Here is a 27,397-nt window from a genome sequence, read left to right as displayed (position 1 = left end):
ATTCTGGGTAAAGAATACAAATAAGACCTCACTGTTGAAAAAGAGGAATTTGCTCCTAGTGCCACCTATAGAAAGTTAACTCCTCCAGAAGGAAGAGGTTCCCAGTCACTGCCTGGTTTGGCTATTATACCCAGATTACAACATTACGTTTCTTTGGAAAAACAGGTATTAATCTACAGGGGACTACCTTTCAATAGGTGGCGCAAGGAGCAAATTCCTTTTTTTTTTACGCAGCATTTTTCAATGCGTTTTTGCTGCATTTTTTTTTTTTTTTTCAATTAGCCAGTATTCACTTTGCTGCTACTGTAAAACGCTGCTTTTTTTTTTTTTATCTGCTGCATTTTGGCAACTTGGGGCTGAAACGTGTTGACTTGTACTTAGCTTTTTATGCGTGGATTGTATGTATGAACAAAAGGATCGGCACACAGTTTCGTTTGCGAGTCTGGTTTGAAGGAACTGTGCTCCCAGCATGAAAGTTGAGTTAAGGGCTTTATTAACAGAAAAACTTGAACACAATGCATTTCAGGCATTATAAATCGCCCTTCCTCAGGTGTAATAGTTTTCCACTGCTGGGTCAGATGCGTGACCCAGATGACGCATCTGACCCAGTGGTGGAAAACTATCACACCTGAGGAAGGACGATTTATAATGCCCGAAACGCGTTGTGTTCAAGTTTTTCTGTTGAAGCCGTTAACTCAACTTTCATGGTGGGAGCGCAATTTTTTCAAATCAGATTCACGAACGAATCTATGTGCCGCTTGGTGCCCCTTTTTTGTTTTTGTGGATTGTATGTATGACTTTATACAAGATGAGCGAGTGATGGATTTCCTTAATAAATTGGACTCAAGTAGTACTTTAGAGCCTAATGCTATATCTCAGAAATGTCTCCACTAGGGCTTACAAAGCTTCGTAAAAAGCAGTGAAATTTAATGAGAGCTTAGTGTGAAAGCACAACCCTTCATGTGAAGTGCCTAGGAAATAGAGCAGCTTTCTCCAGCCGAGCAGACGTGATGCGGCGCACATTGCCACCCAGACTTCTAATTAAAGACTTCCCCTAGACGCTATCCATATCTAGTGTCAGCTTACCTGGCCCTTTGTTTGTGTGCACTAGTCAGTCAGGCCTCATATACTATGGATAGTGTTCATTCATGGAGCTAGTCAAGACACATCATCACATCAGTCCTTATTCTTCTGCGCTGTGCAAACGTCAGAGCTCCCATAAGGTCCCATACATTGCCATGTTACTTCGACCTTCAATGTTGTATTCTCACAAATTTTTATGGCCGTTACTAGTTTTTACCTATAATTTATTGTTTTGCATTGTACCTGAAGGCTTTTTTCTAAGATGTAGTCTACTTATTATCCTATTAATATTATAAAGGTGAATGTTTGTGAGTTTGTGGGTTTGTGTGTTTGGATGTTTGGATGTTTGTTCCTCAATCACAGCCAAACGGCTGAATGGATTTCACACCTACATATTTCCCACGAAAGTACAATAGGCTACTTTAAATGTGGGTCACTCAACTCCGGGCTCGGCTGTAGAAGCTGGCATTCTGCCAGCGCTGGTCTGTCCACGCTCCTCCTATTGGTGCATGGCAGGCTGTGGGCGGGCTATAGAGCGAGGACTGCGGCACCATAGGTTGGGGACTCAATGTGGGTGTGGCGATTCACCAGGGACACAGTGAGGAAGATGGCGGCCGCCCACAGGGTCCCGGAGCCCCAGCTATACCACGCTGCCTACACACATCGCAGAGGAGGCTGCTGCACCCGACACTACACATACAGATCAGTGCAGCGGGGGGAGGGGGTGTTCCGGGGGGGGGATCCCAGGGGGGAGGAGTTGTCCCCAGGTCGGTTTCCCCAGGTCCCCAGCTTTGGTTCCCCCCCCCCTACATCGTCCCCTGTGTAGTAGCACTCACCTTTGTCTCTCTCCTCCGCTCCACACACTTCCCGTGCTGCTGCCTGTGTCCTGTATGAAGCACAGCGAGCTCCGTCGTCAGGTTGCTATGACGCCGGGCCTGCTATGCTACATAAACGCCACAGGGAGCAGCACGAGAAGTGTGTGCAGGCAGCCAGCAGAGGGAGCAGAGGAGAGAGACAAAGGTGAGTGCTACTACACGGGGGACGATGTAGGGGGTGGGGGCACATGAAATGAACTGGGGGCAGAGAAGGGGGGACATGACGCTGGGGGCAGAGATGGAGGGAGACAAGATACTGGGGGCAGAGATGGGGGGACAAGATACTGGGGGCAGAGATGGGGGGGACATGAATCTGGGGCAGAGATGGGGGACATGAATCTGGGGGCAGAGATGGGGGACATGAATCTGGGGGCAGAGATGGGGGGAAAGAAATTGGGAGCAGAGATGGGGGGGAAGAAATTGGGAGCAGAGATGGGGGGGAAGAAATTGGGAGCAGAGATGGGGGGACATGAAGCTGGGGGCAGAGAAGGGGGGGAGATAATGGGGGCAGAGATAGGGGGGGACAACATACTGGGGCAGAGATGGGGGGGACAAAATACTGGGGGCCGAGATGGGGGGGACAAAATACTGGGGGCCGAGATGGGGGAGGGGACAAGATACTGGGGGCAGGCCCGCTCTGGCCACAACTAGAGGGGCGTTGGAGCCAACAGCCCACGCTGCAGGTGGTTTGCGCAGGCATCAGCCGCCGACGAAGTCGTGGGTTATAGCTAGTACTATATATGATCACTGACTTCCGATCACAAAAGGGCCGGACACAAATAACTGAGGGCCCCCTTTGCAACAACAGTTATAGACCCCTTGTTTTACAGTATTTCAGCATAGTGCACTCCCTTACTTCTCTCTAACAATCCAGTTTAGGCATTTACCCGCAATCTAATAGACCATAGAAAGCTGCTGGTAAGGATATAGGGCCCCCTGACCTATTGGGCCCGTTTACAGCTGCACAGACTGTACCAATGGTCAGTCCACATTCCTGAATTCCGACCCAGAGCAGTGTTCTTAGTTTGTCTGCCATATGCTATTATTGTCTCTTGAAATTTGGCTCCAGCCTTTCTATAAACACCAGCATTTACTTTGTTTGATTGTTTATGTAGTGCACCTACCACCAGTCACAGACTATCCTAGGAACCTGTGACCTACAAATTACTCAGGAAGCTAAGGGCGTAATTTCATCAAGGGCTTGAAGGGTGAAACCAAGGACTCCCTTAGACTGCACCCCAGGTTAGCCTCATACTACTACCTGCTCAGGTAATGCCCCACGAAGGACAGAGCTAAAACACTATTTTACTAATTTTACCAGGTTCCTGAGCTATGTGATATGCTGACAGATGAGACTCAAAGACCAAATTGAGGAAAATGGCATAGCCTGATCTGAGAAGTGCCGGGCAGATGAAATAATTTCTTGGCCTCCACATAATATAATACCCCATTTGCACACACAAGCCTCCAGATAGTATAGTATTCCCTCCTCCCAGTATAATGTCCCATAGCAGCCCATCCACACAGTGTAATGTCACATAGTGGCCCCTCTACACAGTATTATATTCCACAGTGGCTCCTATATACAGTATTATGTCCCATAGTGGCCCCTGCAGTGGTCATTGCAAAAATTGTGTGTTTGCTCTGGGGCCCAACAAATACTCTTGCGGCTGCCTCCACTTCCTATTCTTTCTTCCAGAGGTTCCCAGCAACGTGATATGGGATGCATGGGGCCCCTGGAGGGCAGACGGGGAAGCAGAGACGGCCGTGAGGAGCAACTGAGATCGGTAAGTAAATAAGGCCCATTACCAGCAGGTAATGGCCTATTAAAAAAAAAAAACAAAAAAAAGAAACACAACAGTGGCCCACCGTGCCCCCTAAGGTTATGGCACCCACTACGGTGGTACTTAGGCCACTGGTCATGCCTCATCCCCACAAGCCCTGCACAAAACAGAATGCAGTTTATCAGTTTTTTGTTTAGAATTTTTTTTAATCGTGGGCTATATTGTGTTGTCATATTGACGTCTGGTTTCTGAATGGAGAATTCAATTGCTTTTTTTTTTTTTTAGAATGTTGTGGCTTTATTCAACAGAAAATGTCAGGAATCATTTTAAATAGAATTTTCAAGTGAGATGTATTTATAGATCTTTTCACCATCTAACCACTAGGTCTTCAGTTTAGACGACTTGTCCTTGTGGTATAGTGTGGAAGTGGTCCTAGGGTTATACCTGTCTATGTCCTGACATCTCTGATCTCCAGTTCCAACTATGGCTACAAGAAATGAGCGAACACTATTCGAAACAGCCGTTTCGAATAGCACGCTCCCATAGAAATGAATGGACATAGCCGGCACGCGGGGGGTTAAGCGGCTGGCCGCCGGCAAAGTCTGCGTGCTGTCTGCTTCCATTCATTTCTATGGGAGCGTGCTATTCGAAACGGCTGTTTCAAATAGTGTTCGCTCAGGCCACTGTCTGGTCCCACAGCATCCCAGGGCTGTCTTTGCCACACGTGACCTAAGGAAAGGAAATGGGGCATTGTATACGTCACCTGTGATGTCTTAAAGAGGACCTTTCACCACTTTTGGGCACAGGCAGTTCTATATACTGCCAGAAAGCTGACAGTGCGCTGAATTCAGCGCACTGTCGGCTTTCCCGATCTGTGCCCGGTGTGAAGAGCTTACGGCCCGGTACCGTAGCTCTTCTATGGTCAGAAGGGCGTTTCTGACCATTAGCCAGGAACGTCCTTCTGCCTCGCGGCGCCAATCGCGCTGTGCTGTGGAGCGGGGAGGAACGCCCCCTCCCTCTGCTCACACAGCTTGTCCGTAGACTAGCATTATCAGGAGAGGAAGGGGGCGTTCCTCCCCGCTCCACAGCACAGCGCGATAGGCGCCGCGAGGCAGAAGGACGTTCCTGGCTAATGGTCAGAAACGCCCTTCTGACTGTAAAGCGCTACGGTACCGGGACCGATAGCGCTTTACACCGGGCACGGATCGGGAAATCCGACAGTGCGCTGAATTCAGCGCACTGTCAGCTTTCTGGCAGTATATAACACTGCCTGTGCCCAGATATGGTGAAAGGTCCTCTTTAAGTCCTTTTCTTAGGCCGCTGATTAGCCTCAGCAGTCATGTATAGCAAGGACTTTCTCCAGAACAAGTACCAGGGCACTGTGGACTGGAGAGCATCATGGGACCCCAGAGCACCAAGGACAGGTAAGTAGGTTTTATTTATTATATTTCACCTTCCCCTGACTTGAGGAAAAAGTGTATTTCCTGGACAACTCCAGCCACCACCGATCACGGATTATGCGATCTGGTGAGTACCCTACAGGATAGAACTGTAACAGTAGACAAATTTGGTTCTCTGAAAAATACATCTTGATATCATAGTATATCATCTGCAATTTTACACAGAAATTCATCTAAAGCCAGTCTTGCTTTCCTCATGCAGGCAGCCTAAAAGTTCTGTATGATAAATTCATCTCTGCTTCATGTAGCAAACAAAATGCAATGGACACAAACCTATGTGACTACCCATAGACTGCACAAGAGGACACCAATGATACTTAATAAATTTGTTAAAAATAAAAAAAGCAAAATAGAATAAAACCTTAATCCAGGGTTGAATGTAAGTAGTAATAACAGAGAGTTAAATGTATTATTGGACTCCTAGAGGATTTGTGCCAGCACTTGGCGCCAAGTATGTGTGTTCAGGGTGCGGCCTAAGCAGGTACAGTATGTAAAGAATAAATATATGTTGTACCCCACCTACACATTATCACATTCTTATATTGTGGAGAACATGTTCAGTTCAGAAAGTATACGCAAAAAGGTGATCCAAAGGTCCCGGTGTACACTGTACTCAGCCAGGCAGAGCCAGATCACATTGTACTGCCCGAGTCTCACATATTTTGTACTAGCTATACTCACGACTTTGTCTGCGGCTCCCTCACTCCCTGCAGTGCCGCCCCGGACCCCCCGCCTCTGTCTTGGGACCCCTACCTTACGCCCCTCCGACCCACTTCCCCTCCCCTCACCCCTAGCCACCCAACTTTTTTCCCTACCCGCTCCTCCATTCCCTCACTTGCTCGCTCGCTCACTCCCTCCAACCCTGAGGCCCCTTCCACAGTTGTCAGACTGCGCTGCGCAGCTGCGGCAGTCATGCACAGCGTGCGGCACAGGTAGTTGCAGGAGTTAAGTCACTGTTACGTCTAACCCTTCCGTACCCCCGGCAGACTCACCAGTCTACGCCGCACACCTGGCTCCAGCGATGCCGGCATGTGCAGCTCTCGGCATGCAGCACGCCATGTTCTTCATGTCAGTGTGCAGCTGGATTATAGTTCTATAGCTCAGCCCCCACAGTGACCTGGTCCAATCAGAGCCCCACGTCTGACGTGGTGACGTCAGCTCAGGCCCTGCAGCCTACACGGACTGTGAATTCGGTGCTCGTGGTCGGCAAACCTGGTAATATACGGGGATTGTGAGGCACCTATGTTCTTTTCCGGGTGGCATTCTAGGTATGTGCGAAATTTGATTGAAATTCATTCGGGTGTTACGGCGTGATAGCGGAACAAACATCCAAACACACAAACTTTAGTAATAAGGATTATGCTCAGGACTCCATTGTTCTGAATGGTAGTCAGCACCTCATTCACTCTCAGGATATGTTACTTCAATCTGTTACATTCTGCCTAAGTAGACTGTGAAAGAGGGTTCAAAGACGTCTCCATTCATGGCGCACAAATTGATCTCAGATTGAGTGTGTAGGCTGAGGAGCATTTTACAGCAGGATGCACTCAGATGACACCCGTCTATGGGCATCTGATATACATCAATCGGCCATAATATTAAACCCAATATTTCATAGGTCCCTTTTAAGCCACTAAACAGCTCAGATCCATCAAGCAATGGACTCCAAAAGACCTCTCAAGGGGTTATATGGTTTCTGGTTATATGGTTTTCACAAAGACAGTAGCAGCATTTGAGTCATTTAGGACACACAGTGAGGCTTGGGCAACCATACCCGGTACACCAATTCACAAGATTTCCTTCCTTAGATCGCTTTTGGAAAGTACTACCCACTGTATATCTAGAACATCCAAGAAGACCTGCTGTTTGGGAGGTGATCTCACCCAGTCAGAATTTAGCCATTGCTATATGTACTCTGATTCTTACATTTGTCCATATTTCCATTCACGGCTCAGGACCCCTCCCCATATGCAGTGAGTTATGAACTCTAAACATTTTAATATTTTAGGACTGCCGATGCTTTCTATTGGGTTCCATGTAATCATGGCTTTGTCGATAGGCCAAACCACCGACTGATTCATTCATAAATGGTTGACCACCACGGTCACTCAGAATGCAAATATGTAATAAATTATACATGAATTTAATAATTATATTCATAATTGTCTAAATTAATAATAAAAAAATATTCATTATATTTGGAATCCAAACTTTTCCAAGTCTACCCAAAATTGACTCTGACGCTACAGCCCCACATGTGAAACTGAATTATGAGAGCATTGTGAGTGCCCACTGGTTATAACAGCTAGTGGTCAGGGGTTAGAGAAGCTAACCTGGCACTGAACATCCCCGGGCAGCATTATTCTACGGAAGGGTTCTCCAGATAGGACAACACCTTTAATCCTACCTACTTCAGCTCCTTATACCTAGAAATAAACATAACATTTAATACTTTCCTAGGCATATATAACAGATGAAAGAGTTTAATCTTAATGCCAGTAATAAATCTATATAGGAGAACTAAGCACGATGACTGAATACAGTATACCCGATGATGTGAATACTATATTGTCAGAACCAGAGATGCATGAATTTCTCCTGGGGCCATAAAGCATCTTAAGATCTACAGTGTGCAACCTTGAAAGTGCTTACGGAGCATTCACATCACAGTGAATCCAAGGTGATGTACTGTATCCTCCATTTGGGTGAATTTATATGTTCACAGATGCAGACGCAATGCTACACTGAAAACAATAAGATGGCATGAAAAGAAATCGTATTGTCTCATTACTCCTAGGTAGAATATATACGTACAGATATGGAAGCGCTAACCCGGACTACAGTAATTGGTAAGATTGCTGCAGAATGATAGCTTATCAAAGAAGACAGCAAAAAACAATGAAAAGTCACTGGAAAATATTCTTTTTCCAATCACTTTCACTTAATTTTTGTTGTTTTCTTTGATAAGATACCACGCTGCAGTAGTTTAACCAATTGCAGAAGTTTGGGTCTTTCTTTATCCCTATCTTTTATCCTATCCTATTAATATTATAAATCCTATTATTATAAATGTGAAGGTTTGGATATTTGTGTGTTTGTTACTCAATCACGCAAAAACAGCTGAACGGATTTGGATGAAATATGGCACATAGTTCGTAACCTTGATTAACACATAGGCTACTTTTTATCCCGGTAATTGACATGACTTCACGACCATTATGAATTTATGTTCATATACTATATTAAACTTGGAGAGTATACTTATTAAAATTGGAGATTGCTGATGAAGCTACCCTGTTATTTCTGTATGTAAACATACAGATACCCTGAGAATATTTGCATATTATCTGATCTGCTCCAGGCAGCCCCTTTAATCCAAATAGGCAGTTTCTGAATTTTAAACATGCTGGAAAAAAGAAAATCTTATTTGTTGCAAAATTCTAAAACAACAAGAGCTATGAAGGTAGCCAGAAGTCACAGACTTCTCCTCAAGCGGAGCTCAGGGGGATTGAGCAGCCAAAACATCGGAGCAGGCGGATCATCGACACTAACAACACGCTCATTATATGGCGTCCCAGCGAGCTGCTGAGATGGTAGAACAATCACAGGCCCAGTGCGAGATACAGACTTACTCCTCCTTCCTATTTCAAAGTTTTGGAAAGCTGGGAAATGACTGTTTCATCTGCATTTTGGAAATATGGATACCCTGCAGATGACTGAGGTTGCTGTCTAGTCACTACCTCTCTTTTATGCTAACTGCCCAATAGATTGAAAAGCAATAAACCTGCCCTAACAATAAATCAGGTCTTGTGACCACCTTTGAACCCCCCTCCCCCAACATTACTTGTATAGACACATGCCAATGTATTATACATACACACAATATTCACTAATGATATATACATAAACAATATAAGGGTGGATTCACACCTGCGCCCGATCTCCGCTTTCGGGTTTCCGTGTATGTGTGAACCCGCCCTAATCCAGTAATGATACATACACAAGTGGGCTTCTTTCATCACACCATCTCTTTGCTCTATACATGACTTCACTGTCCAGAGTACCTGTATTATTGGTCACCAAGAGGTGAGGAATCAGATAAGGGTCTTGGAAAGATTGCGAAGGCTGGGTCAACTTTGGTCTCATAACACAGGCTGCAATGTCTCATTGTATCTAATGACGATCAGTGTGGCATCGCTCCAACATGTGTCATAAACTGACCACAACTAGACTGTTTCTTAAAATCCAAGTCTACTGGATATTTGGCAACCGGTCAACTTTTCAGCCCTAGACCACAACGTATGTGTCATGTGACTGTCCCATGAGCCTGTTTTATCACCAAATTTTTATATTTTTTTTAAACAACGAGCAAAAAACTGATATCTCAGCTAGTCCATCCAGCAAATAAAAGGCAGGTTTGTATTTTTTTTGTATTTTATTTTTTTTTACAAAAACAGCATGAAAACTGATGTAAATGAATCAACAGATCTGTTTTTTTGTTTTGTTTTTTACTGGTTCTGCCCCAAAAAAACTAAAACAAACAAACTTAACTGTTCGGTGTCATAGCATGGGCTCACTATGTTAGTAGTTCAATATGACCCTGATCGCCAAAGCAGTTCATCCTTAGAGAGACCCATCTAGATAATGTCAGCCATGGTTTGTCTTAATCCTGCACAAGCCTTGTGTAACGTGGTGGACTTTACCAGTCTTATGGATATGATAGCCAGACATGAAGGAAGGACAAGCTGTACCAAAATATCAACAGGACTAGAAAGTTCTATGAAGAAATAAGTCAATGGAATTTTAGAGACAATGTTTGGCTAAAGCAAGCATCGGGATACTGTATATGGGTCACAAAGGACTGCCGCAGTAAAGGATAGCAACACTCAAAAGGTCCGATGACAAAAAGTCTATATATAAAGCACGGTATGGCCGATACATCATACTGCATAAACATGGATCTCGTGCGTAAAGTCAACCATGGATGAAACGATTAGAGAGAAAAATGTGCTGACTGAAATCATGTATGTCCTTTGACCTTGGGATTCTTGGAAAATTACTGTCCCATTCTTTTGTAAAAGGTGGATGCATAAGCCACCCTACATAGAATGCCCTGTGTGCAATGTGCCGTGTGATTCCTGTATGAATTGGATATTGCACCCAGTTGTTTTACTGTGACAATGCTTATCCATGGCTGTTATTGTTACACACAGTCACACAGAGCCCACTACCAAAATAGAACATGACCATAACCCCTATGGATTCTGTACGTATTGTCATTGCCCTATCTTTCAGTGTTTTACATCTGAACTACTTAAAGGGATTGTCCAGTTTCAGACCAATATTGAGAAACATTATTTTTGTATGATAAGTTGTACAATTTTACAATATACTTTTTCTATCAATCCCTTGTGGTTTTCTAGATCTCTGCTTGCTGTCATTCATTTGGTTTACTTCAAGTCCATGGTCATATGATGGACACACAGCTGAATAACTTGTCACAGCACAGTAATAAGACTGGCAGGAGACGGGAAAAGGTGTAAGCAGGCATGTCTGCCCGCAATGCAACAACTGTCAGGAGACAGAAAAGATCTAAGCAGGAAGGCTCACCCCCAGTGCACCAACTAGCAGGAGACAGTAAAGGTCTGAGCAGGAAGGACTGCCCCTAGTGCACCAACTAGCAGGAGACAGTAAAGGTCTGAGCAGGAAGGCCTTCCCCCCCAAGTGCACCAATGGCAGGAGACAGTAAAGGTCTGAGCAGGAAGGACCGCCCCCAGTGCACCAACTGGCAGGAGACAGTAAAGGTCTGAGCAGGAAGGCCTTCCCCCAGTGCACCAACTAGCAGGAGACAGTAATAGTCTGAGCAGGAAGGCCCGCCCCTAGTGCACCAACTAGCAGGAGACAGTAAAGGTCTGAGCAGGAAGGACTGCCCCTAGTGCACCAACTAGCAGGAGACAGTAAAGGTCTGAGCAGGAAGGCCTTCCCCCCCCCAAGTGCACCAATGGCAGGAGACAGTAAAGGTCTGAGCAGGAAGGACTGCCCCTAGTGCACCAACTAGCAGGAGACAGTAAAGGTCTGAGCAGGAAGGCCTTCCCCCCCAAGTGCACCAATGGCAGGAGACAGTAAAGGTCTGAGCAGGAAGGACCGCCCCCAGTGCACCAACTGGCAGGAGACAGTAATAGTCTGAGCAGGAAGGCCCGCCCCCAGTGCACCAACTGCCTTATTTGTAGAAGACTTCAAAATTGTTTTCCTCCAAATCTACGACAGTGGCATACGTAACAGAGGAGAATTATTTATCAATGTAACATGGTGGAGGCAGTGGACGGTACTTGGGCGAGGTGGTAGACTCCCTTTACAGTTAAACCTTGCTTTCTCTTTGTAGACAGCCCTTCTGACGTAACATGCTCCATTACGTCTTGTTACTGGAGTTACCTGCCTTGTGATTTTGGCAATATTATCTTCTACTCACTTATCACCAGTCCTCTAATTTCAACCCATTTGTGCAACAGCGGACTGATAAAGAAGGCGGCCTGCAGCCAATGTACACATAGAGAGACAGGCTGGACACCGCTAATAGCACCACCGGGATATTTGTTCTACTCTCACTATCTGCCAACAACAGTCTATTAGATTGGGGTCAAATATTTACTCTGCAGGTGATAGCGCGGTCACCTGAGAGCTTATGGCTTCTGTCAATATGGAGTATATTGTAAGGCTATAAGGACAAGTTAATGGCGGGTAAATTATATAACGATGGAGACATGTACTGCAGTGTGTGAACAATGCATCAAAGTGTGTGTGTGTCTGCTGTGTAAACAGCCCTGGCAAAAAGAACACAATACTATGGGTAAACCGATTGTTCTGCAAACCCTTCCTTCTCCCCCACTGAGGCTCATCTGCCTCAGTATACCTACAGAAATTTTCTGGTAACTATGTTTTTCTGGTAGATTAGCAATCTTTATGATCATTTTACCCTTGCCCTCCATGTAGTGACCTCCTGAACAGCCTGTGATAGACTTGTGCATTCCCCTCACTGCAGCAGGACACAGGCCTTAATCACATGATGTGAGATGACTGTTATGAGCCATATGAGGACTTAGTTTTTGCAGGACAATTTTCATATGTCCCAACTGTCTCGGATTCTGCCGGATATTCCCGAATTCAGGGTCATGTCCCACAGTCCCGGTCGGCGGGATGTATGTCCCGGTTTCAACTCATCTGCGTCTGGAGGACGCAGATGAGTTGAATACAGTATTGAAGGATGCAGGCATATATCTCCTGTTTCAGCGCTGAGCTCCGCTCTGGGCGCGATGTGAGTGACGTCATCACATCGTGCCCGGAGTCGGAGCTCAGCACTGAAGCTGAGATTGCAGAAAGAATGGCAGGGGGTCGAGGAAAGGTGAGTATCAGTGTTTTTATGTTATGAACAGTAACCCGGGGCAGAGATGGAAGGGGAACGTTATACTAGGGGCAGAGATGGAGGGGAAACATTATAATGGGGGCAGAGATGGAAGGGGAACATTATACTGGGGGCATAGATGGAGGGAGGTTATTATACTGGGGGCAGAGATGGAGGGGGGACATGAAACTGGGGGCAGAGAAAGGAGGGGACATCAAAATGAGAGCAGACAAAGGGGAGACATTAAACTGGGGGCAGACATGGGGGGAGGACATTACACTGGGGGCAGATGAAGGGGGATATTAAACTGGGGACAGATGAAGGTGGAAATTAAACTGGGGGGTTAAGAGGGACATTAAAATGGGGACAAACTGGAGGGGTACATTAAACAATGGGGGTCAATGGAGGAGGACATTAAACCATGGAAGTAGCTGGAGGGGGATCTGTTTGCCTCTAGTTGCCCCCAGTTTCTTGTCCCGTTCTAGCTGCCATTAATTTATGGCCCCCCTCCAACTACCCCCACTGTTTAATGTTCCCTGTCCAGCTACTCCAGTTTCACTGGGGCACCAGGAGAGGAACTCAGGGCAGTTGGATGGGGACATTATAATGTGGGGACATATAATGTACAGGTGACTGTAGGAGGATTATACTGTGCGGGGGCACATGAAAAATGAATTAGAATGGGCGGAGCCAACGTAAAAAATGGATAGGGCTAAATTTGCAGAGGTGCACATTTTGTCCCTCTTTCCGTTTTTCAAAATTTGCGAGGTATGTAATTTGTACTTCATAATGGTATCATTTACTATTCAGTACAATTAACTGGAAAGTTGGACAGAAATTTGGAATGAGGTGGAAACAAAGAAAAACTTTCTTACGGACTTTCTTACGGGCTTCATTTTTACGGCATCCTTTTGCTTTTTTTGTGACTCACTGGCAGTTTCTGTATAGGTAGAATTGAAGCAGATAGTATGCAGAAGAAAACTTTGCAGACTTTCTGTGAATAAGCGCTGTGGGAAAGACTGTGATATGTTGCTGACCCGGTTTTACCCACAGAACTTTTTTGCTGCGGGATGTTACGTGGGGCCTTAGCCTAAATACTTTTCATGACCTATCCTATCCATCCCCCTACGGGGGGCGCTTTTAATTCACAGCTCACTTGAGATCATGTTTGTCGCTCATATGGCCTGTACATGCTACATGTACAATGCTACATGTATTACTACACAGTGTTTCTCTATGTAATCATAACACTTACAGTTCAGGGTAATTTATTGCCGTGTGAAACCTCTTGTTAAATATAGAAGTGAAATCCTTTTCAGTTGTGAGCTGGTAAAATTAGCCCAGAAAGCAAACGTATGGAAAAGACAAGCAGTCATACATAAGAAAGCGGTAAGCCTTGTAAGAGGGTGTAATGTGAGAAAGGCTCAGGAAGAGGACACACAAGACTGACAGGAGCAGACTGCCCCAACCAACTGGAATTTCCATTGACAAAAATTGTCAGTGCCCTTTATCACCATACACACAATACAGTATGATGCAGTACGAGACTGCACTGCAGGAACTTAGGACAAATATAATGTGAATTAATACTGATATAAATTTGGGAGCAATTTTTACAGTTTATAAAACATTATTTTATGCCAATATGAACTTGCACCAGCCAGCAGATATCTGGTGTAAAGAATCTCCCATAATATAGTGAAAAAAAAAAAAGAAGCTAAAAATAAAATAAAGTTCTAAATCCCTCCTTTCCCTAGAATACATATAAAAGTAGAAAATGACTGTGAAACACAAACACATTAGGTATCCGTGTGTCTGAAAGTGCCCGGTCTACTGAATATAGGGGATCTGCAGTGCTCCTGTTCTGTCGGGAAGGGGTTAATAGGAGCACTGCAGATACCCTATATTCAGCCAGGCTGAATTCCAAGTGGGGGAAAAAAAAACCCAGTCCTCAAGCTCAGGGAAGGGGCAGACACAACCGAAACACCCCCTCCACTTCCCTAGCACCCAGCAACTACGGCACCCAAAATCTCCGACCATTTTAATTTTTGAAAAATTACCAGTAGCTGCTGCATTTCCCCCCTAGGCTTATACTCGAGTCAATAAGTTTTCCCAGTTTTTTGTGGTAAACTTAGGGGGGTCGGCTTATATTCAGGTCGGCTTATACTCGAGTATATACGGTACACATTAGATGGAGACACAGGTTCATCAGACTCCTCCTGCAGTTCATGAAGGACAGTCGGAGATGTAGATGGAGTGGGATCACACTCCTACTGCTCCTGTTTCTCTTGTGGAGCAACAGACTCTGGTTCCAATAAGTCACAGAGGTTCTGTTTGAAAAAACAACAAAATATAACTAAAAACAATACAAATAATAATAATAATAAAAACATTGGGTATAATTTAAATTATAAATACTTATGGTTGCTGTCCCCTGCTGGGCAGAAGGAACAGAAGCGTCTTGTAGTTGGTGATCTTATGTTTAGATGGAGAGGACCCACTTTTCTTAGCCTTACAGATCTCCTTCATGAACCGGTCCCATATACTCTTCTACCGGCTTTAGATATCGTTCGCTGTTAAAGCAATATAAAGTTATTCAATATTGTTTACAATTTCAAAAATTAAGTCTGATTAAACAAAAAAAAAACTTTTGCAAACATGTATGGAAAATTTTAACTCACCAGTGTGATCCTTCTCCTCTGCAACCAAGTCATCCCAATCCGGATACAGTCCTTGACATACATCCAGCCTGGCATGCTTGTCCACATATGAAGCAACAGTTTTGTTCCAGAGAAATGGGTGTGAATGAACCTGCATTACAGAAGAAGAAAAAGAACACAAATAGATTTTAAAAATTAATTAAAAAAAAAGCAATGACTCAAGACGGGAATGTTTATGCAGTTAAGTATGGTAGAGAGGATTCCCTATGACAAAGTCTTAATAAAAAGTTGTTTACACATTGTTAAATTATGGGGAAATTTTATAGAAAAAAAAAAAAAAACTTGACGTGGACTCACTTGTTCAATCAGTTGGGGAACATTCATGTCCACGCGATGATACTCCGCTCAGCGTGCCATTTTAAATGCTGTTAAAAACCAAAGAAATATTGTGTAACATTAACCCATTTATGCCTAGAGTTCCATTATTGGAACGGCAGCCTATACACACACACACACACACACACACACACACACACACACACACACCAGCAAATCTGGGCATCATCCTATTAATTGCACAGCAGAAACCCCTGTCCAGCATAGCGGGTTCCCAATAGAAAAAAACAATCCGGTCTGCCAGCAACTTGTATAGATGGAAAATGTCTCCTTTTATTGGAAAAGCAGTACACCACGTATCAGTCCTCATAGGAACCTTTTTTTAAAATTTTGCACATAAATTATATATAACCTAGGTATTACCCATCACTGTGGTTTCTTCCATAATACCATGTCTCTGTAATCTCCTATATAGCTCCTGTTGTTCTGACTGTAGAACAATTGCACTTTATTGGTGTTTATTCCCTTACTGGCATGCTTTTAATAATGTTCCTGGGGTGAGGCGATGACAAGACTGTGTTCTTATTTTGCTCTTATAATCATCTCCTGACAGTAAACCGTATTACCTGCAGCGGGTTTACGGTAAGTCTATATTGTAACAGTATTATCACCAGTATTATACTACACTTGATCTTAGCCAAAAGGCCGAGAAGAGATTATTATCACCAGTATTATATGCTAAGGCTACATTGTAAGTTTGAGAGGGTTTTCACAGTAACACTACATTATACCCAGTAGGGCTACATTATAATTTAACCAGTAAGAGGAGGTCAGTAGGGGACTCAACACTTACAAAGTATACATTTTCTTTGTAAATGGAAACAGAAAAAGCTACGGTATATAGCAGATTAAAGAAATTTATTTACGCTGGACCCTTAAAGGGGTATTCCCATAACTCTTGTCCTGCAGCCTGAAGGCTCTGTACTCTCTTTACTTCCTGGATTTCTCGTACATTGGTGGGCAGGGTTTCACTTGCTCTGCTATCTGCTATGATCCACAGTATGATGCTGATGTGGAAACAGATGTAGCAGAGCTGGATTTCAGTCAGCTTGCATTACATACAGCGGTAACTGACTCCTTATCTCAGCCCTTATCAGCCAAATTCAATTAAACTGGCTGATAAGTGGAAAAGCTGAAGATAGACAGCACAGTAATCCCAAAGCTCTCACCTTCCCCCTCCCCCTTATCAGCCCCTCCCCCCCCAGAGTAGGCAGCTACCTCACTTGACAAATGAGCAGATAATCCCAAGGGCCAGTGTCAACAATGAAGTGAATAAATTAAGATAGCGGCCAATAAAGCAGTTTTGATAAAGCAATGTATTTAGGAAAAGTCTTATATCCACATAAACTAGCAGTATAGATAGGATCCTTGTTATGGGACAACCCCCTTTAAGGCTGAGTTCAGATGGAGTTTTTTGGTCCGGAATTTGAGGCGGAGGGACACACTATTACCTATGTGTATGTAGTAACCATAAGTTAACATCAGCCTTATCGTTGCCTTCAAACGTCTATAAATGTAACTACATATAACTGACAGAGCTACATTTATTCAGTTGCCAAATTACTGGCCCTTAAAGACAACCATAAAGCTGAATCACAACTTGCATTTTTATTTCATTTACTCTTGTGATGTAATGCTTTATGTAGATTCTCAGTCTTACCTCCCCGTCCCAGTGGGACATACCATGTAATTTCCCATGCAAGGGAATCCATGCTCATACATGAATGACAGTTTCAGCGGAAGGCAAGTCATCTGTTTTGGGACTAGAAGGAAACCACGTAAGTACTAGGAAAACAAGTGAACTACTAGGAGAGGGAATTTAACCCCGTGTTCCAACACCACCATAGTGACCCTTATACTGCATAAGTCTTCATGAGTCTTTGTAGCTGGGTAGTAAAGAATCACATACTTTCTCCAGAACTCCATAGATATAGAAAGTGCATCTACAAAGGAAAGGCACAAACTGGAAAAGGAAGTCTCATGTGTCTAAGAAAGGTTAACTACTTTGGCCCTGAGGATCTATTCACACCACATTTTTCCTGCAATATTGAGAAGCATAGACTGCAAAAAGAACTACAATCAAATCATAAATAATGTGTGAACTCAGTCTAAATAGCCTTGTCAAACAAGTCCTGTCCTAGTCCTAGTGTAAGGTGAATGGCTGAGTCGTACAACAAGAATATATAAGTGGCCGGCGGATTAACACTTCACAGTTGAATTTGGGTGTTCAGCAATGAATCACTGGTTAAAAACTGGATCCTTCAGAAAAGCAGTTAATACCACTGACACAGACCCTCCCATAGGAGCAACGGCTTCAACATCCAACAGGAATGTTCAAATATTAGGGTGCATTCACACTGAGTAAACGCTAGCTTATTTTGTAGAGTAAAATTACACTTGTAAATTTTGCTATCCCATTGACTTCAATGATATTTTTTTACAAGTGTAAAAATACGCCTGTAAAAAATACGCCTGTAAAAAATACGCCTGTAAAAATACGCCTGTAAAATGTCATTGAAGTCAATGGGATAGCAAAATTTACAAGTGTAATTTTACTCTACAAAATAAGCTAGCGTTTACTCAGTGTGAATGCACCCTTAGGTTAAAAAGTTAAAATCTGGATGTTGTGATTATCAAGAACAGAATTTCTGTCCTGAACAGTGCTCCACGACTCAAAGTTTGGGAAACGCTGGTGTAGAGGTATTATTTAGCCTTTGCACAACGGTAATATTTAGTCAGTACTTGAATATTATAAACCAAACTATTTGTATTTGCAGCTAAAGTAGGACACAAACCTATGGATGTCACATATAATCCAACCCATCTCCGCATGGTCCATCATCCTTCTCCGCTAAAGAACCATTGGCCCCAAAGTGTCCCAGGTGTTTTGAAAGTCTAGCAAAGCCCCAGCCCAGAGGGCACCACACACTTTATAGGGAAGGTGTCATCAGGTTTGGGGGATCCTCACCCAGGATCACATCCTTATACAGCTGGAGTACAAACCGGATAACCCCAGTCCTGTCCACCAGGTACTTCTCCGGCAGCTACCAACACATGCTCAGGGCCCCAAACCTGGAGACACATTCCCTTTATATCTTCTTCTGCCTAGAGAGGTTTTGTTCATCACATCAAAGCTTAAAAATAAAGTCTTGTCGCAACTTGTACTTAAAAGAATCGGTTATTGCTGTGTAGACCCAAAACTTTTGTGCTGGGAAACCATGTAGGAGGATTTAGGATTGTGGCATTTCTCATTTCCTCACCCCACATTCCAGAATGATGCAAGATAAGGTAATGCCAAGAATATTACATAACACTGTACAGAAGTCACATGGAAATTACAAATAACATTACACTAGAGAAGGAAGAGTAATGCTGGGATCACACTAGCACCCGAAATCCGTTCTGAGCTTTCCGTCTTCTGCATGCAGAAGATGGAAAGCTGTCAGACCGGGTCCGGCCGTGTGTGCCAGTGAGCGTTTTATGTTCTCCGCCGCAAAACTGGTTTTTTTTAAACCAGACACAGAATACTGCATGTCCGACTCTGTGTCCGGTTTAAAAAACCCAGTTTCGCAGTGGAGAGCATAAAACACTCACCGGCGCTCACGGTCGGACACTTTTCAAACCCATTCAAATGAATGGGCATGAAAGAGTCCTGCAGCTTTCTGTCTCCTGCTCTGTTTTGTGCAGGAAACGGAAACCTGCAGAATGGAGACCGGGCGTAGATGTGAGCGAGCCCTTAGGGTCTATTCACAGTCATAACATGACTTTTGCAAAATATTTTACAAAAAAAAAAAGAAAAAAAAAAAGAAAAAAATTATTTGACTGGGACTCAGACCCATAGTAGATAGAAACTTTTACCAATTACTCCTCTAAGATTACTAAAAAGGGCTGAAATGTGTGTTATACACAGCACCAAATTATATGGAGGGTTAGGTTAAGGGGGCATTCACACGGAGTAATGAGTCGCATGCTTACACCATGTGAAGGGGCCCTTAGTGTGGTTAAGGTAATCTGTGGCTCTCCTTGGTTTATGGGCCAGATGGAAGCTACGATCCAATACTGATGCCAGTGCTTATGGGCCCCCTAAGTCTCCTGGGCCCTGATGCAACTGCACCCTCTCAAGTTACGCCCCTGATTATGAGGGTATACCTTTAAGAATGGCCAGTATCCATGTGGATTTTCCGAGGGACATAAATAGAAGAACCTGTGACTTTTTCCTGAGCTCTGTCATAGTGTATTGTGAAATACAGAGACACCAAATATGAACCTTCATTTCCCTGGGGAACCATTTCCTCAGAACCTTTTGCTCTCTCCCAGATTTCATGCGTGGTTCAGAGATGTTCAGGAGAAGTTGCCTGGAATTGAGTAAAGACAGGAAAGATGGGAGGACGTCTCCAAGACCCTGTTTTGGGGGACATGAACACTTATTATAACTATGATCTCTAACTATGCCTGTCTTGGAAATTAATACTCAATATTATCTTTATAGAAAACATTATACAGCCATACAGTGTAATCAGTGGCGTAACTAGGAATGGCGGGGCCCCGTGGCGAACTTTTGACATGGGGCCCCCCCGACACCGAAGATCTCGACCGAGTCCCTCCTACGCATTCCTGCGCGCTCTATTATGTCCCATAGTGTCCCCTGCACACAGTATTATGTCCCTTAGTGGCCCCTGCACACAGTATTATACCCAATAGTGGCCCCTGCACACAGTATTATGTCCCATAGTGGCCCCTGCACACAGTATTATGTCCCTTAGTGGCCCCTACAGGACTAAATACTGTCACCGCTGACCGCTATACCAGGACAAATTGTGGATAAAAAAAAATCTGGTCCTGTGCATTACAATTTAGTAACTCCATGTGCCTCATATTAATAACAGTTAACCCTATCATGTCCCTCACATTAAGCCTTGTGTACCTCACATAAGAGTTACTGATATGTGAGAGACATGGAGGTAATAATAAAGTATCTTCATTACTATTACCCCCATATGTCTCACATATCAGTAACTCTTATGGTGAGGCAAACAGGGGTTAATGTGAGGGAGATGATGGGGTTAACTGCTATTACTATGAGGCACATGGAGTTACTAAAACACAAGTAATCCCCCCAAATGCCTGATAGTAATAAGTAACCCCAGTACGTACCTGTGTATCTTCAGTTTCATTTTCCTGGAGCAGCTTCTTCCTTTTCTCTTCTGTGCAGGAGCTCGGCAGGGATAAGCCCCGCCTCCTCCTCTCATTGGTGGGCAGAGGACAGCAGAGAAAGGGAGGGGCAAGGGAGGGGGAGCGTCCTGCAGCGCTGACAGGAGCCAGACCTGCAGCTCCTGTGTCTCCGTTGCAGCAGCTTCGGGGCCCCCTGTTGGTGGAAAGTATTCCACCAACAGGGGGCCCCGATCATTATACTCGGGGGTCCGAAAAGACCTCCGAGCATAATGATAGCAGCAGTAGCAGCTGTTACCGGGCCCCTAATGTCCCGGGCCCTGTGGCAGCTGCTACCGCTGCTATGGTGGTAGTTACGCCACTGAGTGTAATGCAAAACAGGATTAACTAAGAAACTGCAGCTTTTCCCAATAAGTCTAATAAGGGAAGAAAGTGAACGCAATGAAAAAAAAAAGTGATGCACCTCAAAAACTGCCACATTGGGGCCACACAGTGGCTCAGTGGTTAGCACTGCAGCCTTGCAGCGCTGGAGTCCTTGGTTCGAATCCTGCCAATGGCAAAAAACCATCTGCAAGGAGTTTGTATGTTCTCCCCGTGTTTGCATGGATTTCCATCCCATATTCCAAAGACATACTGATAGGGAAAAATGTACATTGTGAGCTCTATGTAGGGCTCACAATCTACATTTTTTTAAAAAAACTGCCACATTTTACAGTCACTATAAAGTGAATGGAATTCACACATTGCGGAAAGATACGTGCAGTGGACATGCTGCGCTTTCCAAAAACTGTCGCTGTTTTGAAAACCGCGACATGTCAATTATATCTACGGAAATGCCGGCGGTTTCCATATAAGTATAGTCCGGGTCTGGGGTTGCTAGGTGGGGTGGCATAGACACACAAGTCCAGTTTCTTTAGTCCAAGACAAAGGTAGAGTTTTATTTTCACTCAAAAAGGTAGTGCAACAACAAAAGGAAACAATACAAAAATAAATCCCTGCCTGGCTAGGCTCTAACTAAACATAGAATAGGTTACCTCACCTAGAGTAACAGACATCCAAAAGCCAGTAGAATCATTCAAGACACAACTCCAAAAATATGACCTCTCTCTTTGGTTCTCCAGCCAAGCTCTGCCCAAAGTCTGCTGCTGTAACAACTTCTTAAGCCTACTTGATGAGTAGACTCTCTGCAGCTGAGTCACTGCCGGAACATCCCCAAAGTGTGGACTGGAGGGGGGTGGAATGACAGGTCCCACTAACAACCTACCTGCCATTCCTAAAAACCCAGCCCAATACTGAGCATTTACCAAGATGCTCAGCAGACGAAAGTTGTCTGCTGAGAACAAACGTTCCTTCTGGAGTTTTCTCATCTCACCCACCTGCGTAGTCTGGGTGAGATGTACACCCCCTCCATTACCAGTCATTGGCTTACAGTATAATGGAAGCAGAAAGTCCGCAGAGGAAACCTCTGCAGACTTTCTGTAAAAAACACTGCGGGAAAGACGGCAATGCGTTGCCACTGCAGTTTTCCAACGCTCTTTTGCTGTGGCCTTAGACACTTTTTTTTATGACTTGAATGAATAGCTGAGGTCTAAACATGTGACCATGGTTTGTAGCATCTCCAGACTGATTTCCCATTGAGCACATCTGTGACATCATTTCCCGCAGCCATCTTGCTATATAACATTCCTCAGACAACCATTAATAACCTCAATGAGAACATGCCGAGGCATGAATAAACACTGAATAAATTGAGCTCTTCTGAATATTTCACTTCTACAGTCTTATCATTTGCATATCATTAACATGTCTTTCAATCCGGCGATTTCCATAATTCTGAGACTTTCCCTTCTCGTTGTTACAATTTTAATACGGAGGAGGGGTGTATAAAAGATTATTTTCTCATCCTTTAGATATGTGGTCATAGGGTTTGGAAATGTGGCAGTAAACTAGCAATCTCTGGAAGATATCACTCTACAGTTAGCTGTGACTTGTCACCAGCCGCTCTCAATGACATAAGTCTCTTAATTTCTGACACAACCTAATGAAGCGAGGCCTGGAGTCTCCGAGTGACGGTCATTCACTTCCCGCATCTGCAGTGTGCGCCTGAATCATGAGGTGACATTCTCCAGTGTCAGTGACAATAAAGATGTCCCTTTCTATTCATTGAGTCAGACATAGCTCATTTGAACCCTGGATTTCCTGCATGTGAATTAGTCACCAGAGTCTATTCATAGAAAGTGAAAGGACATAGAAAATCCATGTGATTCTACCCTCGAAATAATTGTGGGAATATGTACCCTCTCAATTGTAATGACTAGGGTCCATTCACATGGAGTTTATGGGTGCTGATTTTTACGTTGAACCCGCGTCAGAATCCTTGTGGACAAAACACCTCCCCATAGAGTTCCTTAGGTTTCGCTAGCTTTATTTTTCCACTCGTGGAATTTTTCCACTAGCGGAAAAAAGCTTTCTTCAGGCGGAATCCTCATGCAATATCCAACGCAGTCAATGGGAGGCGGAAAGTCCACGTCATGGATTTGGGCGAAGACAAAAATAGAACAACAGACACCGAGCAAACCGTAGTGTAGTAATTTAAAAAAAGAGGAGATGTTTATAACAAAGGAATGACGCTCACCTTGAGGAGTTGTGAACCCAAGTCACAACTCTGTGCATGCGGTGATCAAGTGGTTGAATAGAGCAGCAATAATCCTACCACCTTGCAGGCGTACAATAGTGAAGTAAAAGGACCAATAAATCAGATATTGAATCTGATAATCAGGAAATGCGCTCTCCTCAAAGGTTGGAAAATACGGTTTTATTGGAATTAAAACTCGCACAACGCGTTTTGGGCGTCTGACCACGCCCTTCCTCAGGTGCAACAGTTTTTCCTCTGTTGTTTTGCATGCGATAAACCCAGGGGCTCCAGAACCAGCACTCAGCTTTCTAGTTGTTCCGCCTCATCCCTCCTTAGTTTCACCTTAGATACAGGTGAAACTAAGGAGGGATGAGGCGGAATAACTAGAAAGCTGAGTGCTGGTTCTGGAGCCCCTGGGTTTATCGCATGCAAAACAACAGAGGAAAAACTGTTGCACCTGAGGAAGGGCGTGGTCAGACGCCCAAAACGCGTTGTGCGAGTTTTAATTCCAATAAAACCGTATTTTCCAACCTTTGAGGAGAGCGCATTTCCTGATTATCAGATTCAATATCTGATTTATTGGTCCTTTTACTTCATGGATTTGGGCGAGGAATTGTCAAAAACCTTTTTTCAAGGTACATACACTGAGCTGGAGGGAAAAAAAAAAAAAAAAACCTAAAAAAAAAAAAAAGCCTCAAAAAACGCTCCAAAAACCATTTTCTAATTCCTGAAGCAGATTTTTTCCTCGCCAAAAAAATCTGCGTGAGGGCTAATGCTCACTGCCATATAGAGGGATCCTACATAACCTGTACTACACCGAATTGCGCCTCCAATTCCATACGACTACACATGACGAATATTTCCTGCCATCAATGCTCCCTGTATATACACCAACCAGTCGAGACTTCACGACAGTCTCAGGAGATCTCACTTTGCATGTGCTTTGCTTCCCCTGTCACATAGAGTAGCAGTATATAAATGGAGGCTGACCGTATCGTTACACACAGCTTTATTAGTAAATCACTTCCTAATAAAAAGGGACAATTCGATTCATGAGCAATATATGCAACTCTGCACTGCAAACAGGGTAGGCCTCTGCAGTGTAAAATCCACTATATGTTAATGGGGTTTTGTAAAAACTCCATTCACTAGATTGTACTATCCATATAAGTCTTAAAGAAAGTGTGTCATGAGAAAGTGACCTAATTTTTCATCAAGGTATTCAAGTTTTTAAAATTATACATATTGCTTTGGTGATTTTTTTAAAATATTTTATTTTTTTATTTTATTTTTTTCTCCAGTTCTCTCTCCAGCCATTAAACACTTGCCCTTCTGTAGCAGATCTCTTCAGCAGTCACCTCATTATCAGGACACCTTATAATGACAGATATTATCTATATACAGATAACATATGGGCCATCATTCATATCTGGTGACAGTCACAGCTTATCTGCTCCCTCTCCCTGCACAATGACCTCTATGCAGGTCACAGACTAGGTCTAGAAAACTCTTCCATAGACCTCAATGAACATCTCCAGACTTTAGCGTCTATAGTACATATGGCAGCTATAATTCTGAATACCGTTATATGGCAGCCCATATATACATGTACAGAAAACAGTTTTAAAAATGTAAAAAAATATAGTAAACAGATTGGAAGAGAGTAAATTTTGGATTTCGTTGGAAACAGTATTGGTGATACATTTCCTTTGCGATTTGTTTTTTCTTTATAGAAATCCAATTGTAGTAAAAACACATTTGACTGTTCTTTCTGATACAGTTATAAACCAGTATTTTTAGACTTAAAGATGACCTATCACGACCTCCAACTCTTTGCATCCTTCACTGATTTGGCATAGTTGGAATCTTTCTCCAGCCCCCACGGTTCCTGAGCAAGGGGTGTTAGTGTCAGCACCCAACATGTTAATTAGGCTCTCTGGGCGGCCCGTGTCTCTATCCCAACCACTTGCAGCATACTGGGTGCTAAAAACTAACAGCAATGATTGCTTAGGGACGTGAAATGTAAAGGTTGAGAGTCCTTAGTAGTTGATACCTAACAAAAAATGATGACATATTGCGAGCTTTCGGGACAACTTGGTTCCTTCATCAGGCTGGTATGCTTAGGGACAATCAGAGCTAGAGAAAAAAAATTCTGTGTCAGAATCAGTGGAGCAGCAACTATTAAAGGATGCAAAGGGATGTAATCTGGGGAGGTGGTGAGAGATTCTCTTTAACCAAATACTTTTGGCATATATCTGGCCCATGGGTACCAACTGGGATATTACAGTATACTTTTCAGAGTCACATGCCAAGTATACTTGATATGAACTCATCGTAAGTGTTGCAAATAATCTGAGACATAAATATGCATAAACACAGCAGGATATAATAACAAAAGATCTGGAAAACTAACTATATACAGTAAACGGCAAAGTGTTGACATTAGCATGACGTGTCCACGTCCGTCCATGACATCTCTTCAGCTATTTCTCCCGCTGTCCTCAGCCTAATTTTTCTCTCTTGTAAGGATGCTTATCCTAGAACATCATGTAGGTATAAACATTGTACTGGTGTCCCAATGTGACTCATTTGTAACACTTCAACATACTGTATGAATCCAAAACTAACACAACTCAACATGTCCAATCCATATCACAAAGTAATTCTCCTCTAAATCCATCTCCATAGCTTATGTTGTTGGTTATTACTCCAAGTGGAGTCTTTAGATTAAAGACACCCTTGGTATTTAGATTCTGCTGTAGGAATTTAGTGCACTATGTACACCACACATGCTGACCCCTTCTTACCCTTGAAGTCATGCCTCCTCCATTCAATATGCTCACTGACATCCTTCTGTAAAAATCTGCCGAGAGTTATTGCTAGAAGTAGGATCACCTATAGGCAAGCAGAGACCCCCTCGACTTCCTGCAATCCATCTGTGTCTGCTGCTAGAGACGGATTTCATTGGACAATAGGCAGTGGACAGAAAATCAGAGGAAATGGAGACAGCTAGAGTCCAGAACTGAGGAGCGATTGTCTTCTTTCATGTAGATTCTCTGTGGATGTAGAGTTGCTCAAATCCTACTGTCTATTCATGTAGCTTCAGATAAACCCGACGATTTTGAGAGCAGGGCTCTGTGGGGGGGGGGGGGGGGGTCATATAATCAGCTCTAAGACTCTTCCTCGAAACGGTGGTCACATGGTCACACCAAATATTGATATGATTTACATTTCTCTTTTGTCCACTTCTATTTTTGAAAGCATTCTTATTTTCCATACCTGCCTAAAACATTAGCACGATACTGTATGTCTTTTGGCTTTGAGACCTGACAACAAGTCCTCTCTCGGAAGATCTGTAGTAAAGTTCATCATTTAGTGTACATTGAAAATGTCACTCTTTAAATAAGTTTTCATCTTCATGCGCTATATGCTTAGCCCAAACCCGAAGTGGCGTGCGCATGCGCAGAATTTGGATGTCGCTGAAGACAGTAGGCATTGAAGAGGATGACTAGAAGAGCTAGTCTACATGAAGCATCGGCCAGGAGGCGGCGTCAGTAGTATGACGCTGCTGTGTTCGGAGCATAGGGGGAACGCCCGCCTGTACTCCATTTACATATTTGCCAAAAACGATATATTTCAAAAAGAGAGGTAAGACTAGAATAGCTTTTCTAAAGGCTATTTCAACGTGTGCTTACTTAAAAAAAAAAAAAAAAAAATACGCAATGATAACCTCCCTTTAAATAAAAGACACGGTACTACGGATTGATGCGGTCTGTTGAAAGGTTGGGTATGCGCTAACGCTTTTCTCCTATCCTACTGGCACTGTGAGCAGACTGGATTCACCATTTATAACATGTCCTGATGTGAGGGGAAGCATCAATAATAAGATTCTGATAGGAAACTGCTGATGATACATATTCCCTGTTGTAATGTGTG

General features: G+C 43.6%; 1 pseudogene; it reads right to left on the bottom strand.

Moving 5' to 3' along the window:
• Positions 1-16,227: 16,227 nt before the first annotated feature.
• On the bottom strand, positions 16,228-16,314 carry LOC142205750 (U2 spliceosomal RNA; annotated as a pseudogene).
• Positions 16,315-27,397: the final 11,083 nt, after the last annotated feature.

This window comes from Leptodactylus fuscus, chromosome 5 (assembly GCF_031893055.1).
Source record: "Leptodactylus fuscus isolate aLepFus1 chromosome 5, aLepFus1.hap2, whole genome shotgun sequence".
Taxonomy (NCBI): Eukaryota; Metazoa; Chordata; class Amphibia; order Anura; family Leptodactylidae; genus Leptodactylus; species Leptodactylus fuscus.
The sequence above is the reverse complement of the archived record's forward strand: the minus strand, read 5'-3'. Positions and strand labels throughout refer to the sequence as shown.